The sequence below is a fragment of the Anabrus simplex genome, chromosome 5, assembly GCF_040414725.1.
Source record: "Anabrus simplex isolate iqAnaSimp1 chromosome 5, ASM4041472v1, whole genome shotgun sequence".
Classification (NCBI taxonomy): Eukaryota; Metazoa; Arthropoda; class Insecta; order Orthoptera; family Tettigoniidae; genus Anabrus; species Anabrus simplex.
In genome coordinates, this window is record NC_090269.1 from 169,304,876 (window position 1) to 169,321,637 (window position 16,762).

General features: G+C 44.6%; 1 protein-coding gene across 1 annotated transcript in view; it reads left to right on the forward strand.

The window, feature by feature from the left end:
* Mctp (multiple C2 domain and transmembrane region protein) overlaps positions 1 to 16,762 on the forward strand; it is a 1,410,470-nt gene that overhangs the window by 238,078 nt on the left and 1,155,630 nt on the right. The gene's annotated exons all lie outside the window — the stretch shown is intronic.

Below are 16,762 nucleotides of genomic sequence, written 5' to 3' on the forward strand. Positions count from 1 at the left end.
GTTGGCTTCAGGAAATGCATCCGGCCGTAAAACAGGGCCAAATCCACTTGTGTGACACAGGTCGTACCCACGACCCCACAGGTGTGGGAGAAGTGGAAGAATAATAATAATAATAAGACTTATTTAACTCGGAATATGTATACAAATCAAAAGTCGAAAACAGGCGGTTCATTTTTGTCATCAATCAATCAATCAATCAATCAATCAATCAATCAATCAATCAATCAATCAATCAATCAATCAATCAATCAATCAATCAGTAATCCCTGATATGCGTTTAGGCAGACACCCAGGTGGGAGGTTTCCTATCGGTTGTTTACCTAGTATTTTCTAAAATACTTTCGAATAAGTTGGAAATGTATTCAGTATCTCCCTTGGAAAATTATTGTAATCACAAGCTCCTCTTCCTGTAAACGAATATTATTTGCCCCAATTAGTCGTTTCCTGTTTGGAAAACACCACTCAATCTTATTCCTCCGCTAATATCATTCCACGCCATTTCTCCACTGACAACTCGGAACATCCCGCTTAGTCGAGTAGCTCGTCTCCTTACTCCCAAGTCCTCTCAGCCCGAAGTTTGGAACATTTTCGTCACTACTCTTTTGTCGCAAATCACCCAGAACAAATCATGCTGATTTCTTTGGGGTTTCTCTCATTCTCGAATCAAGTAATCCTGGTGAGGATCCCATACACTGGAACCATACTGTCTGTCTGTCTGTCTGTCTGTCTGTCTGTCTGTCTGTCTGTCTGTCTGTCTGTCTGTCTGTCTGTCTGTCTGTCTGTCTGTCTGTCTGTCTGTCTGTCTGTCTGTCTGTCTGTCTGTCTGTGGATTTTAATCTATCGCCCCCTCCCACAGGGGGAGAAGTTTAGTGAGTCAGACCGGAGACGTCCCAACCAGCCTGGAGGGCATGGTCGGCCTCTCATTGAATTGTGCTTTCATTCAGTTTCCCCATGGGCCTTCTGGAACGAGGAACGAGAACTTTCCCACTCTAGCGAAGATTCCAGTACTTTATCAACCGATATATAAATACAGGGCGCCGCAAACGACTTGTTGTTGTTGTTGTTGTTGTTCGTATGTCGAGCATGTGTTGGGTGTTCTAAAAGTCAGTGTCCGAGTATCGCGGTGCTGGAGTACGCAGTATTGTGTAATGTGTATTGCCGTGGACTGTAGACCGACGTGGAGTCTGTGCGGAACAATTGAGGAGTCTAGTGAGAGAGGAAGCTGTGCCACTTTGGCAAGAAATGGGAATAAATTGAGTGTTGTGTCTTACAGAACTTAGAAACTGTGTGGCAGAATGCGCGGTTGCTAGCTATGCCACGCAGTTCTAGTTCACAAGATTGACAACAGATGAGAGGAATTTACTAGAAATAACTAAAATTCTATTTTTCAAGTGTTGCTGCATAGCTCCCTCCCTCACTGGACCCCTCAGTTGTTGTGAATAGAGCGGTGCAGTTACGTCCGTTAATACTGCTGAATTGCAAGTCTAGTAAGTGGTCTTGAGAGTCGAGACATGGCATTCCTTGTGTTCGGGAGTTTAGGTCTATGCAGTCTAGTGGAAGTCTCTAACGCGTTAGAGGAGAGATCTCACAGATTTACCAAGTTCAGAACGTTTCAAGCAAGCCTCGGATCTATGGAAGTGACGGTGTTCTACTTCAGTTTGACAAGCGAGACATCTCGGCGAACAAAATGGAATTCGGTGGAGAGTTATAAATACTAGGGATAGGCCACTCGATCGCCTGCTCGAGCAGGCTCGAGTGCTGACGTCACGAACTGGTGTGTCGAGCGTGGTCGAGCCAGATCGAGCAACACGGAATTCCCTCGTGACGTAGGCTTGCATGTGCGCTAAGGAGGAGTGTGTGTTAGGACTCGAGCCACAATTCCGTCTGCACTCATTCACGTTGATATTCACCTTCCGGCACTACGCGTAGAGTAGAAGTAGAGTCATTAGCGATAGCGTCCATTCTACAGAAATACATACGTACCGTAAGTCATAGTGGACGCATCAGTTTATTAAATCCATATATGCCCTGAATTACTTTTTTTTTTCAAATGGAAGTAACTGCTCGACATAGCGATGAGCTCTGCATAGTGATAGTATTTGTGTGGATTTCCTTTCGTTACTTGGTCGCTACTTCCATTTTTGGTTCTTCTGAACATTGTATGTATCATTTTAATAATATATTCTGTTCAGTTTTATTATAATGCTATATTTACTATTCCTCCTACATAATAAAAAAATGTTAACAGACCTGAAGTCCTGCGTCCGATATAATATAACTGGGTTTTTGCTCTTGGTTTTACGTCACACCGACACAGATAGGTGTTATGGCGACGATGGGATAGGAAAGGTGTTAGGAGTGGGAAGGAAGCGGCCGTGGCCTTAAGTTAGGTACCATCCCGGCATTTGACTGGAGGAGAAGTGGGAAACCACGGTAAACCACTTCGAGGATGGCTGAGGTGGGAATCGAACCCACCTCTACTCAGTTGACCTCCCGAGGCTGAGTGGACCCCGTTCCAGCCCTCGTACCACTTTTCAAATTTCGTGGCAGAGCCGGGAATCGAACCCGGACCTCCGGGGGTGGCGGCTAATCACGCTAACCACTACACCACAGAGGCGGACTTACTTACATATTACGCCGTATCATTTCTCAGGCGATAATATTACTCTAGGATAACAAGCATATAATCCATATACTCCTATGCTGTGTAAGGGATTCGATGTATTCCGTTAATAATGTTAAGGCGGTATCATTATAAATATTATTTTCATGGTACGAAATGTAACAAGCTATTTCTGAAATTGCCGGGTGAGGATATAGTTTGTTCAGTTGTGTTCCTGTACACACACTGGTTTCATTTCATTAGTATTAAAAGAGCAAAGAAGATTGCCACTCATCTGATTTAGTACAAGGTAATCACTCATAGATGGCTGGCCATACTCCTGCTCGAGTACTGCTCGACCTAGATCGAGCAGTGACGTCTTCAGCTCGAGACACTCGAGACGCTCGAGCTGCGCTCATGCCCATCCCTAATAAATACTAACGGGACTTACGGAAGAAAGAAAGTATAAGTAGCTGAGTCAGTAAATGAGATGCGTCTGGATGTGTTAGGAGTTAAAGATAATCGGGTGAGGGAAGATAACGAGAAAGGGATAGAAGATAATAAATTATTCTTAACAGGTGTTAAAAAGGAAAGGGCTGAGTGTGGGGTAGGACTGTTCATTTAGGAGTGCTATTGCACGCAAGACATTTTCTTATAATCACAGCAATAGAACCAGCTTTTGGGTGGTTAGGCCGTGTGCATTATGCAGAGTTTCGTCCAGACGTGCCATTTGGACTCATCAGCTGGAATGGCACGCCCCTCCAGGACTCTGCTTAGCAGTGGCAGACCGAACTGTTACTTACTTACTTAAACAAGTTATTTCATTCCCCTCGTCAAAAGAGGAGGGGCGGGCCATCAGCTCAACTGAGGAGCTCTTAGGCCGTAGAGAGACAAAAGGTAGAGAGAGAAACTAGGTACGAGTGGGCGTGTGTCGTACACACCGGAAGAGGAAAAAAATGAAAGAGACTGGCGTAAGGGCACCGGCACAACAAGGCGGAGAAACCAGGGCGAAACCCGCAATGCACCCCGCGAAGGCCAAACCCTACGAACAGCAGGGAAAATGGGGACGAATGACTTTATTGAAAACGGAGGTATCTCGGGCGCACGTGACAGTGAATTACAGAGATATACATAAGAGAATTACAGATACGGTGCGGGGAGAAAGTGGGTGGAAGGGGGGGGTGTATTATTGAAAGAGAAGGTAGGAAAGGGAGTTGGTAATGTTGGTAAGGGAGGTGGCAAGAAGGCGAAGGAGGTCCAGGGTCGGGAGGGGTGGGAGGAAGAAGGGAGGTTGCGGAGCGGGTAAGGGGATCTCTGGAGGGGGCGGCTGGGGTGGCGGGGCGGACGGAGGGCGAGGAGGTGTGGGAAGGGGAGCGGAACGAGCTGGGCGGGGTGGGGAGCGAGAAGGCTCCACTCGATACGTTCGTCCGCGAAATCGGACGCCGGTGGTGATGAGGCGGTCGACGTCGGCTGGTGAGGAGACTTGGAGACGAACCATGAAGGTCGGGCCGCTGGAGTTGTAGATGCGAAGCGCTCGACGGGCTGGAACGCCGGCGGAGGTCAGATTAACCAGGATGTCACGCTCGGTGAGTGCAGGGTCCAGGCCACGGATGACACAACTCGCTGACGAAGGTCGGTCTAGAGCGGGGTCGGAGGAGTCTACAGTGCGGGGGGAGAGGGGTGGAGTTGCGATAGTGGCATCAGTGAAAGAAGCAGGAGGGGGCTGCGAATGGGCAGGGGGGGGGGAACGGGGGCAGACATGATAGAAGAGGGGTGACAGGACGAAACTGTGCAGGTGGAAGTACGCGGAGCAGAATGGACAGAAGTGGTGACGGTGGTGAAGGTGGTAGTAGTAGTGAAGGTGGGGGTGGAGTGTGTAACGATGGGAGGTATGGTAGGAGAGATGGGGAAATCAGGATTGGAAAGCATTTGCTGTAGAAGATGCTCCGGAGTAGCGACCGCAGTGTAGTCGGTATCATAGAGTCGTATGCCATGTTCAATGATGCCGAGCGGTGGGCCTGGAAAGCGGAAGAAGGCGACGACATCCGGAGAAGGTTGTCCGGAGAGGCCATCCTGGAGGCGAAGAACTGCGTCCACATGCGTCCCAGTGCGGCGAATTTCATCGCGGATGGAAGTGGGAGAAAATGACGAGTCCACGCCCTTGATGAGGCAAGAGTACATGGTGGGGAGGCGACAGCCAACGAGGCGTCTGCCCGTTTGATTGTTCTTGGGCCGACTGAGCAGAGACGAGCGCCACCCAGCCGAAAAAATGGCGTGGAGAGTTGTCACCGAAGCCCTGTGGAAGTGACGTATGTGTATGACCGAACTGTGTGGCCCCGCCGTGTTAGTAAATCAAGCTTGCTAACCTGCTAAAGGAGAAATGATTTCTCCGTTTAAAAATGCTCCCCCATTGGAGATACAATATCAAAAAAGGCTTTCACGGCCGCAGATCTTATAATCACAGCAATAGAACCAGCTTTTGGGTGGTTAGGCCGTGTGCATTATGCAGAGTTTCGTCCTGACGTGCCATTTGGACTCATCAGCTGGAATGGCACGCCCCTCCAGGACTCTGCTTAGCAGTGGCAGACCAAACTGTTTTTTTTTCACAAGGTTATTTCATTCCTACCCGATGGGTAGGCGGGCCGTCAGCTATACAAAGTAGCTCTTAGGCCGTGTACAATATACATATATGAAAGAAAAAACAATATATTTAGTGGTATGTATATACATACGTAAGGGAAAAGTAGGAGAAGAACGAATGAGGATACGCTGTTATACAGATAGGTACAGAAGAGTATAACAAATGGATGAAGAGACAGGAATATAAAGAATAGTACAGAGAGTTACATTATATATATTGAGCTGGAGTAATGAGTGGGTGTGGTAGGAAGTTGGAGACAGGAGGAGGGTAATGTTGTGAGAGAAGGTAGGACAGGGTTGTGGTCATGTTGGTGACGGAAGTAGCGAGTAAACGGAGAAGGTCCAATATCGGGAGGGGCGGGAGAAAATGAATGGGCGGCGGAGCGGGGACGTTAAGTGGTGGCGGTGGCGGGGGAGTGGGCGGCGGGACTGGTGGTGGGCGTGAAGAAGGGTTTGGAGAAGAAGAACCGACAGGGCGGGGAGGGGAGCGGGAAGGTTCTACTCGATAAGTTCTTCCGCGAAGACGGACGCCAGTGGTGAGCAGTTGGTCAACGGCGGCGGTAGACGAGAGCTGAAGACGGACCATGAACATTGGGCCGTGATCGTTGAAGATACGGAACGCTCGACGGGCCTCCACACCAGCCAGTTGAATTTCGGTCTGGATATCCTGTTCTGGGATGGCCGGGTCGATGCCACGGATGACGCAGCTCAGAGACGGTGGAAGAGGTAGCGTTGCTGCGTCGTGTGTGGATTCGTGGCGAGCAGGCGGAGCGGCGGAGGTGGCAGCCGAAACGGTGACAGGGGGTAGCACTGGACTCGGGACAGAGACAGATAGGTAGATGGGGGAAGTAGACATGATAGGAGAAGAGTGGCTAGTCGTGGTAAAGACGGGCGATGCAGTCATGGGCGTGGAGGCAGAAGTGGTGAAGGTGGGAGTGGTGCTGGTAAACGTAATGGAGGTTGAAGGAGGTGGGGACCTCGTCGGGCGGGAGGAACGGGGTGGAACAGTGAGAAGGGGGTCCATAATGGAGCGCAGGTCACGGATGATATACTCGGGAGTCGGAACCACCTCGTGCCGGCGACCGGAGATGATGGCGCCAGCGGTGATGAAGTTCTCCACTTGGGCCTGTTCCCGGAAGAAGGCGAGGACGTCTGGCGAAGGCTGTCTAGAAGATCTGTCCTGTAGCCGTGCAACTTCCCAGATCGAGTGGCCGTGTCCATCAACTTCATTACAAATGAACCAATCCGTGAAGGATGTGTCCACGCCTTTGATGAGACAGGTGTACATGGTGAGGGATAGGCGACAGCCAGCTAGGCGTCTGCCCGTTTGACTGTTCTTAGGCCGACTGAGCAGAGAAGAGCGCCACCCAGCCGAAAAAATAGCGTGGAGAAGTGAAAAAGAGTTGTCACCGAAGCCCTATTCGTAGTGTGACAGAGAGTGACCAAACTGTGTGGCCCCGCCGTGTTAGCAAATCAAGTTTGCTAACCTGCTAAAGGAGAAATGATTTCTCCGTTTAAAAAATGCTCCCCCATTGGAGATACAATTATAAGATCTGCGGCCGTGAAAGCCTTTTTTGATATAAGATATTTTCTGTTAGGCACGTAAATGAGCGAATGATGTGGGTAGATTTAACAGTTGTAGGAATTAGGACGAGAGCTCTCAGTCTATTCGCCGTGTTAAGGTGCAGATGAGGATGAAGTTGACAAATTTTACAAAGCGTTGAGCGGCATAGTAGTCAGGGTCGACAGCGAAGATTGGATAATGCTAATGGGGGTTTAAATATGAGAGTGTCTTGCTCCTTGACTGAATGGTTAGCGTAGTTTCCTTCAGTTCACACAGACCCGGGACCGATTCCCGGGCGCGGAAGAGATTTTCACCTCAAATTGTTATTTTCTGGCTCAGGGGCTGGATGTTTGTACTGTCTTCAACATCCATAAAACTCGCACACGGCACACAACGTAATACTCCGCTACAAAAGCATACAATTCCCATACATGGCAGATGCTGCCCATCCTCCTTGGAGGATCTGCCTTACAAGGGATAACCTGTGTTATGAAGAGACTTTTCATTTTTGTAAAATTATTTCATTAATTGAAGTTGGCACTTTCTAAGCCTATTTCCAATTGGTCAGATGATTCTGTATTGTTGAAAATGGTTACGCAAGCAACAGTCATGTCCGTCATCAAGTTGTGATATCGTATCATTAAGACATATCAAATGCAATAAAGTATTGAAGGCACCAAGTTGCTTTACTTCAAAATCAAAAACAAACATTGGCGCCCAACAGCACGGCTCTCGATAACCTGAGATGTTCAAAACAAGCAAGATCATGAAATGTGAAATGCAGAAGTGAAAACAATGCGTCGCAATTGAGGTTAAGCATCGGAGCAAAAATACAACACATCTCGAATTCGTGGAATCATTCATGGATATTGCATTCTCGTTCATAACGAAGATCAGACCGCTGAGGCCAACAACTTCAACGGATTGCAGCATAAATCAGTAATCAGGCAAGTACGATTCGAGTTTTCGTACTTAGTACATCCAAAGAAGTAAAGACAAGATTTCAAGATTTACATTCTCCTCACCGCTCAAGGCAAGAATCTCCGTGAGAGCGTGAGTCTCTTTGACATATACACCATCCTTGCTATACATACGGTACTCTTAGATTGTAGCCTCTTTCTCTCAGCGCACGTTTTCGTAACATAAACATGCAGTGATCAACATAATAATAATAAGTAGAAGAAGAAGATAATGATAATTGAAGTCCTTTGATCCTCCTGTTGTCATAAATATAAAAGATCCAAATTCCTTTGTCATATAACCTCAATTCAGCAACACGATTCCTTTGAACTTATACATAACCTTCACGCAATCCTTTCGAACTTTCACAGCATAACCTTAATTTAAATATGTCGCAACTAACGAAATTGAAACAATCGCGTAGTCGAGTAAAAGGCACGTTAACAAGAATAATAAAGTCGATTACAGATGACACGTCAAAATCAGAGGCGAAGGTTAGAATTAAAAAATGTGAAGAGCTATGGAATTCTTTTGAAGAAGTACAAATTAAAATTGAGGAAACAGAGATCACTGATGAAACAGCTGCACTACAGTTTCAAGACGAATGTGAGGGAGAGCGAGAGCTTTTTGAATCTATTTATTTCCGCGCAGTTACACAACTGCAAACGATATTAGATGAAGCAGAGGATGTTCAAAATAATTTACTAGCTCAAATGAACACGGCAGTAAACAACGCCGTTCATCAACGGGAAGTTCCACAACATCATAACAGAAGAATACATAAATTACCAGAAATTAAATTACCGGAATTTAACGGCGAATTCACAAAATGGTTGCTTTTTAAGAACAGTTTTGAGTCAACCATTCATAATGATACTCAACTAACAAATATCCAAAAATATCAGTATCTGATCGGTCTTCTGCAGGGCGAGGCACGCAAAGTCATTGAAGGTTTTACCATTTCAGAAGAAAACTACACAAGTGCGTGGAACTTGCTTGTAGATACATATGATAATCAAATGATGATAATCGAGACACATCTAGATGAACTTTTCAAGTTTCCTACAGTTTTTAAGGAGAACAAATCTGAATCACTCAGGCAATTACAATTTCATATTCAAACTCACATGGCTTCATTAAAAGCAATGAAGCAACCTGTACAATATTGGGACACATTGGTTATTCATCTAGCAAAGAAGCAGCTGGATTTCACTGAGCAAAGAGACTGGCAGGAAAGGGTGAAAGGCAACACTCCAGAGAAGATGCCAACATTGGATGATTTCTTGAAATTTTTAACTGAGCGTTCCCAATCATACATGCTTTTAAATCATAACAAAACCAAGGCATTGAACACAAAGGCAAATCCGAAGGACAAACAACCTAGCAAGAAAGTTGTTATGACGACGACTCAGGGAAGCTGTAATCTGTGTGGTGGAAGTCACCCCATTTTTACATGTGAAGAATTAATTAAACGATCAGTTGAAGACAGAAGAAAACTGCTTCGAGAAAAAGGACAGTGTCATAACTGTTTGAAACCAGGACATATTGCAAGAAATTGCAGAGGATCAAAATGCAAGAAATGTGGACTTCATCACAACACACTTTTACATGCTGAGGAAGATGACGAACAGAAACAAAATGTTAAAGAAAATCAAGTGCCCATAAACCTGTGTGTCGAATCTCAGCATTCACCTGCTTCACTCAATGTGAGCTTGGCGAAAGGAATAATATCACAAATACTTTTGTCAACAGCTTTAATTTATGTGAAAGATGTTCACGGAAGAAGAATGACATGCCGAGCCTTACTGGATCCGGGATCTCAGTCGAATCTAATAAAGGAAGGTCTGTATAAGAAACTTGGTTTACCGAATGTCAAGACAAACACACAGATCATTGGAGTAGATTGTTCCAAAGTGGAAACAAAAAGGATCACAAGAGTACATCTCGCTTCAAAGAATGACGGATTTGAGGTGGAAGCAGAATTTCTAGTTTTGCCAACTATAACAGGACGATTGCCACAGTTGGAGATCAAGAAGGACAAGATTATTATTCCAAAGGATATTCGCTTGGCAGACCCAACATTCAACAAGCCTGGAGACATCGACATGTTAATTGGTGCAGGACTTTATTGGAAAATAGTCATAGGTCCACCCAAGAATGAAGCTGAAGGACAACCAGCTCTGCAAAACACCCGATTAGGCTGGATTATAGGTGGTGAAGTTTTTGAGAACAAACAAGGATCAACAACAACATGCATGAAAATTAGCAATCAACAATTATCAGATCAGATGGAGAAATTTTGGAAACAAGAAGCAATTCCGGAGATTCAACATTACACATCAGAAGAAAGAATATGTGAAAGACAGTTCACGGACACCGCTTCGAGAGATACAACAGGTAGATTCATCGTAAGGCTCCCTATCAAGCCAGATGTCATCCTCGGAGAATCAAGAAAGCACGCACTAAACAGACTAGAATCATTAGTCAAGAGGTTAAGCAGACACCCCGAACTCAAGACAGCTTATGCAGATTTCATGGATGAATATGAAAAACTAGGGCATATGAGCTTGATTGAAACAAACCAAAATCAAGATGTACCAAATTCATACTTCATACCCCATCAACCAGTGGTACGTCCAGATAGTGACACCACAAAGGTCAGAGTGGTATTTGATGCCTCGGCAAAAACATCACTCGGGACATCACTCAATGACAAGATCATGACAGGACCTAATTTACAGCGAGATCTTTTTCACATTGTACTTAGATTTCGCAGCCATAAGTACGTCATGACGGCAGATGTGGAAAAGATGTTTCGGCAAATCCTCATCCATCCTGAAGATCGAGCATTCCAGCAGATTTTGTGGAAAGAGGAATCTTCAGCCCCTGTGAGGATTTACCAGTTGAATACAGTAACATATGGAACAGCATCAGCACCTTACCATGCCATGAGATGCTTAAATGAATTGGCTACTCTTCATGAAAATGAATTTCCAGCAGCAGCAAAGGCTATTCGTGATGATTTTTATATGGATGACTGCTTAAGTGGTGGAGACATTCTAGAAGACGTGATCGGGCTACGGCGGCAAATACAAAATATACTCAAGAGTGGTGGAATGCATTTGAGGAAATGGAGGTCCAACAGCAAAGAGATCTTGCAGGATTTGGAGAGCAAAAGCGACGAAGGGACTTTACTGGTTTTAGACAAAGGTGAACCTGGTAAGACTCTTGGACTCCTCTGGGACTCAGCACAAGATTGCCTTCAGTTTCGAGTTGAGCTGACAAAGCAGTCACCAAGATCCAAAAGAGAAGTCGCCTCCAAAATCGCACAGATTTTTGATCCACTAGGACTCGTGGCTCCAGTACTGATCAAAGGGAAGTTGTTGATGCAACACTTATGGGTAGATGGATTTGAATGGGATCAGCCATTGTCTCGAGAGCACCTTCAGATTTGGAACGAGTACTATACGTCATTAGAAAGACTGAACAACATCAGAATTATGAGAAACATAAATCCTGGGAATTGCTCTGGCTCTTTTGATTTGTTTGGATTTAGTGATGCTTCAGAGAAGGCTTTTGGAGCATGCATTTATGCAGTTTGTCAAACGCAAAGTGGTCTCTACATTTCCAATTTACTTTGTGCGAAGACGAAAGTAGCTCCTTTAAAAACCATTTCGTTGCCAAGACTCGAATTGGAGGCAGCCCTTCTTCTTGCACAACTTGTCAAAACAACAGTGAGTGCTTTGAAAGAAAAAATTGGTCAGATCAGATTATGGAGTGACAGTACAATTGTTTTGGGATGGATCAACACTGAGCCAAGGCTGCTGAAGACATTTGTGGCAAACAGGATTGCAAAGATTCAAGAAGCCACTGATGCAACCACCTGGAAGCATGTTCCTTCGACTGAAAATCCAGCTGATCTTCTCTCAAGAGGAATTACTTCAGCAGAACTCGAAGATAAAAAGCTGTGGTGGAGTGGACCTTCTTGGCTTCGCACACAACGTCAACAACCAGAGCATTCAGAAGAATTTGAAACAGAACTACCAGAGCTGAAGGTCACAGCAGTTATGTTGACAGCAACATCAACCAGCATTCTACTGAATAAATTCTCGTCATTTCCGAAATTATGCCGTATAGTAGCATATTGTCAAAGATTCATTTATAACTGCAAACTCAAACCATCAGAAAGGAAAAAAGGTTCACTAGAAATACAAGAAACTTGTAAAGCAGAGAAGCAGGTAGTCAAATGGACACAATTAGAAGCATTCCCTCAAGTACTACATTGCTTAATTAATAATCAAGACCTCCCAAAGAAGAGTTCTCTAAAGTCACTCAGTCCGTTTCTGGATAGTGACGGATTGATTAAGGTTGGAGGAAGGCTTCGTTTTTCGGAGCTAACATCAGAACAGAGACATCCTGTGCTTCTACCAGCAAATCATCATATCACCAGAATGATCATGGAAAATGAACATCGTCGTCTGAAGCATTGTCCCCCAGAGCAACTGCTACATGCAACTCGACAACGATATTGGCCTATCAGCGGCAGAAGAGAAGCGAAAAGGATTGTCAAGAGGTGTCTGAAGTGCTTTTGTTACCATCCTACAGTTCCAGAGGTACGCATGGCAGATTTACCAAAAGAAAGGGTTACGTTAGTTGTTCGACCCTTTGTTACCACAGGAGTGGACTATGCAGGTCCAATATCTGTAAGAGAAAGCCACAGAAGGGGCCGCATTCATACTTACGAGAGTTACGTAGCTGTATTTACATGCTTCAGTACCAAGGCAGTGCATTTGGAGTTGGTGTCGGAGCTAACGACCGAAGCTTTCTTAGCTGCATTGCAACGCTTTACGGCGAGAAGAGGTTTGTGTAAGCAGCTTTTCTCTGATAATGGGAAGAATTTCATTGGCGCAGCGAACGCACTACAAGATATCCAATCCTTTTTGGAAAAGGGGTCAACGACCATTACCTCCTCACTCGCACAGCAGCAGATACAGTGGAGTTTCATTCCTCCCCGGTCACCCCACTTTGGGGGATTGTGGGAAGCAGCTGTAAAGATGATGAAAAGACATTTGCTGACTGAAACACAGGGACGTGTGCTAACTTTCGAAGAAACCTACACTATTCTTTGCGATATAGAGGCGGTATTAAATTCACGTCCCCTTACTCCCTTGCCAAATGATCCAAATGATTTAGAAGTCTTAACACCAGCACATTTTCTTCTAAGTGACTCGATCGTGCAACCCGTGCAAAGGGATTTGTTGAGAGAACCCGATAACCGCTTGTCACGTTGGCAGCACTTGCAGAAAATTCGGCAGCGGTTGTGGCAGAGATGGCAGCGAGAATACTTGCAGGAATTGCAAAAACGCGTCAAGTGGCATGATACTAATCGACGTATTGATGTTGATTCTTTGGTGCTATTAATTGAGGACAACATCCCTCCTCTAGAGTGGCCCAGAGGTAGGATAGTTCAAGTTCACCCTGGACAAGATGGTGAGGTGAGGGTTGTCACCGTTCGGACGGCTGGTGGAACTTTTACCCGAAGCATCAAGAAAATATGCCCTCTTCCCATTGAAGGGGATGACAAGGAGAACTGAATTCAAGATTTCCTGTGATATCTTTAACTTTGTGTTATTTTTCATCAAAGATATAATTTCAATATTATTTTCTTTTAATGATAAAAATATGTATGTATAGAGTTTTGTATTAATGCATATGTTCAGAATAAGTGATTTTACAATAGGTATAAGATTACAATGTTACAATAGTTTAGTTGAAAGAACTCCTTTCATGGGGGGCAAGATGTTATGAAGAGACTTTTCATTTTTGTAAAATTATTTCATTAATTGAAGTTGGCACTTTCTAAGCCCATTTCCAATTGGTCAGATGATTCTGTATTGTTGAAAATGGTTACGCAAGCAACAGTCATGTCCGTCATCAAGTTGTGATATCGTATCATTAAGACATATCGAATGCAATAAAGTATTGAAGGCACCAAGTTGCTTTACTTCAAAATCAAAAACAAACAACCTGTAAAGGCTAGGTCAAGCAGCAGGGGAACCTTTCTAGACAGTAATAATGAATCATTAAAAACCATACGATAAATAAAATAATAAATGCGAGAGTTAGAAATAGAAATGAAAGATATGAGGAAGTGGTTGGTAAATGCGGGAATGATATGGGAAGAGTTTACTGTACTTCTGTGCCAGTGTGGGAATAGCAGTTACGAATACATTCTTTAAGCAAAACGCTATTCACGGCAACATATGGTAGGGTAATGGTACCAGATATAAAATAGACTAGGCCTATATCATAAACGACTCTGAATCCGATAAATCTGTTAGGAATATTCGGGTATTCCGGGAAACTTCTGATGATGCTGATCCCTACCTGATATGTAGTCTCTAGAGCTAGGACAGAAAAAAGTAAATTCTGTCTGTAGACTAATCTTCAGGATGAGGAATTTACCGTAGACAGAAGTATATGGATATAATTAGTGAAAATTTCCAAACGAAAGAAGGTTCAGGAAATGGGAAGACAATGGGTGGATACAGGGATGCTGTAATAGAAAATGCAAGGTAAAGCCTAAGAACAACTGTGTGTAAAGATGGGAATAATAAACATCTTGGTAGAATAATAGAGTGAGAACAGCTTATATACTAAAAACAAGAAGGCATATCAGCAATGGGTCCGAATAAGGACTAAAGCAGACAGGTAACTATACGCAAATCAGGGAAACAGAGCGGAGCAAATAATCGTTGAATCCAAGAAAAAGTAATCGGAAGATTTCGGTGATAACCTGGAAAGGCTAGGTCATGTGGCAGGGGAAACTTTCTGGACAGTAATAATGAAATTTAGAAAGGAAGGGGAAAAGGAAAGGAAGAATGATTTGGGTAGATCCCAGAGAAATCACTGGACAGGTGGAAGAAATATTTTTAAAATTTTCTCAACGTAAAAGGAAATATTGCGGGAGACGTTGCTGAGAGAAGGACAAGGATATTGGTGAAATTTCTGTGGGGGAAGTGAACAGTATAGGAAATAAACTTCATTGTCACAAAGAAGCAGGAATATACGAAATTAGGCCTGAAATGATGAAATGTACTGGAAGGGAGGGATAAAATGGTTTCATAGAGAAATAAGATGAACACGGAATGTTAGTAAGCAGTGGCGTATCCTGGAATCTCCACTGAGGCATGCAACTAGTAACCATGCAGTTAACACAATGTATTTAGTAAATTTCAATTCTACTCACCCTAATTACATGTAGGTGAACTCGAGCCAAACAGTTTTACTGTAAGTTTCTGGATTGAAAGTGCGTACACAATTCTTCTTTTCTCTTTCTAAATTTACGAGGGTCCGCCTCTGTGGTGTAGTAGTTAATGTAATTAGCTGCCACCCCCGGAGGCCCGGGTTCGCTTCCCGGCTCTGCCACGAAATTTGAAAAGTGGTACGAGGGCTGGATCGGGGTCCACTCAGCCTCGGGAGGTCAACTGAGTAGAGGTGGGTTCGATTCCCACCTCAGCCATCCTCGAAGTGGTTTTCCGTGGTTTCCCACTTATCATCCAGGCCACGGCCACTACAGGCCACGGCCGCTTCCTTCCCTCTTCCTTGTCTATCCCTTCCAATCTTCCCATCCTCCGCAAGGCCCCTGTTCAGCATAGCAGGTGAGGCAGCCTGGGCGAGGTACTGGTCATCCTCCCCAGTTGTATCCCCCGACCCAGAGTCTGAAGCTCCAGGACACTGCCCTTGAGGCGGTAGAGGAGGGATCCCTCGCTGATTCCGAGGGAAAAGCCAACCCTGGAGGGTAAGCAGATTAAGAAGAAGAAGAAGAAGAAGAAGAAATTTACGAGGGAAGGTAGAGGTCTCGCGGCTTTAACTATTTGCATCTTTTCATCAAACGAACGACCAGTAAATGGCTTTTCAAACTAATTTACAATTATATCCGTTTTAGACTCATCCATCGTTAATACCACATTGCGCAAAATATAATAAAACTCCGAAAACGACGAATAGCACAGGAACAGCACACACAGAATGAACTCACTAATCAGCAAAACACACAATGAATTAACTCACTAGTTAGCCACAACTCAAGCACTGGAGATAAGTCACCCCAGTGGCATTGGTCAGTTTCGTCACGTTGGGTTCTCGCTAGGGGGTAATCTGTGTGTCCCGTTCGCTGTAAACATGTCGACTTTCTCCAAGTTGCTAACAGATGGCAGAGGGTAGCACGGGTATGGGGTGACAAATTCTGACCAAGTTTCAATTGCAGCGACATCGTTCGGAGGGTTTCAGAACTACGTCTGCCACTGAATGCAATTTTAAGATTGAATGCCTTACGTCGTTAACTCCTCCATTTGCTGTCTCTTTCTTCCGAGAGTGAAGTAGACGGCGAGACTCCACCAGCACCATACGTAATCAAGCAACAGAACTAGTACAGTTGCGCGGACCTTTTGAACTTCTGAGAGATGAAATCGTTAATATTTGACCTGAAACAACCTAAAATCGTAAATCAGACAGTTCTTTGTGTTATCATAACGCATGCAATGAATGCCTTGCATTCAAGGAGAATACGCCCCTGTTAGTAAGGTACCCTCTGATTGTATGAAAACGGTAATTGTACAGTACAAAGGAACAGGATGGATTGCAACAACTATCGAGATATGCCATTGGTCAGTATACCAGCCAATGGTATGTTGGAAGGGAGAGTGCAATCAGTGGTTGAGAGTAAGTTGGATGAAAACCAGTGTTGTTTCAGACCACAGAAGGGCAGCCAGTGTCAGACCTTCAGTATACACAATGTAAGTGAAAATGCTACAAGAGGAATACACAAGTGTTTCCTATATCTGGAAAACATATGTTAGGGGCTTCCTGGCCGAGGCGGTAAAGACGTGCTCGGTTCGCCCGGAAGGACGTGGGTTCGAATCCCCGTCAGGAAGCCGTAAAATTTAAGAAACGATATTTCCACTTCCGGATGTACATATGGCCCTGAGGTTTAC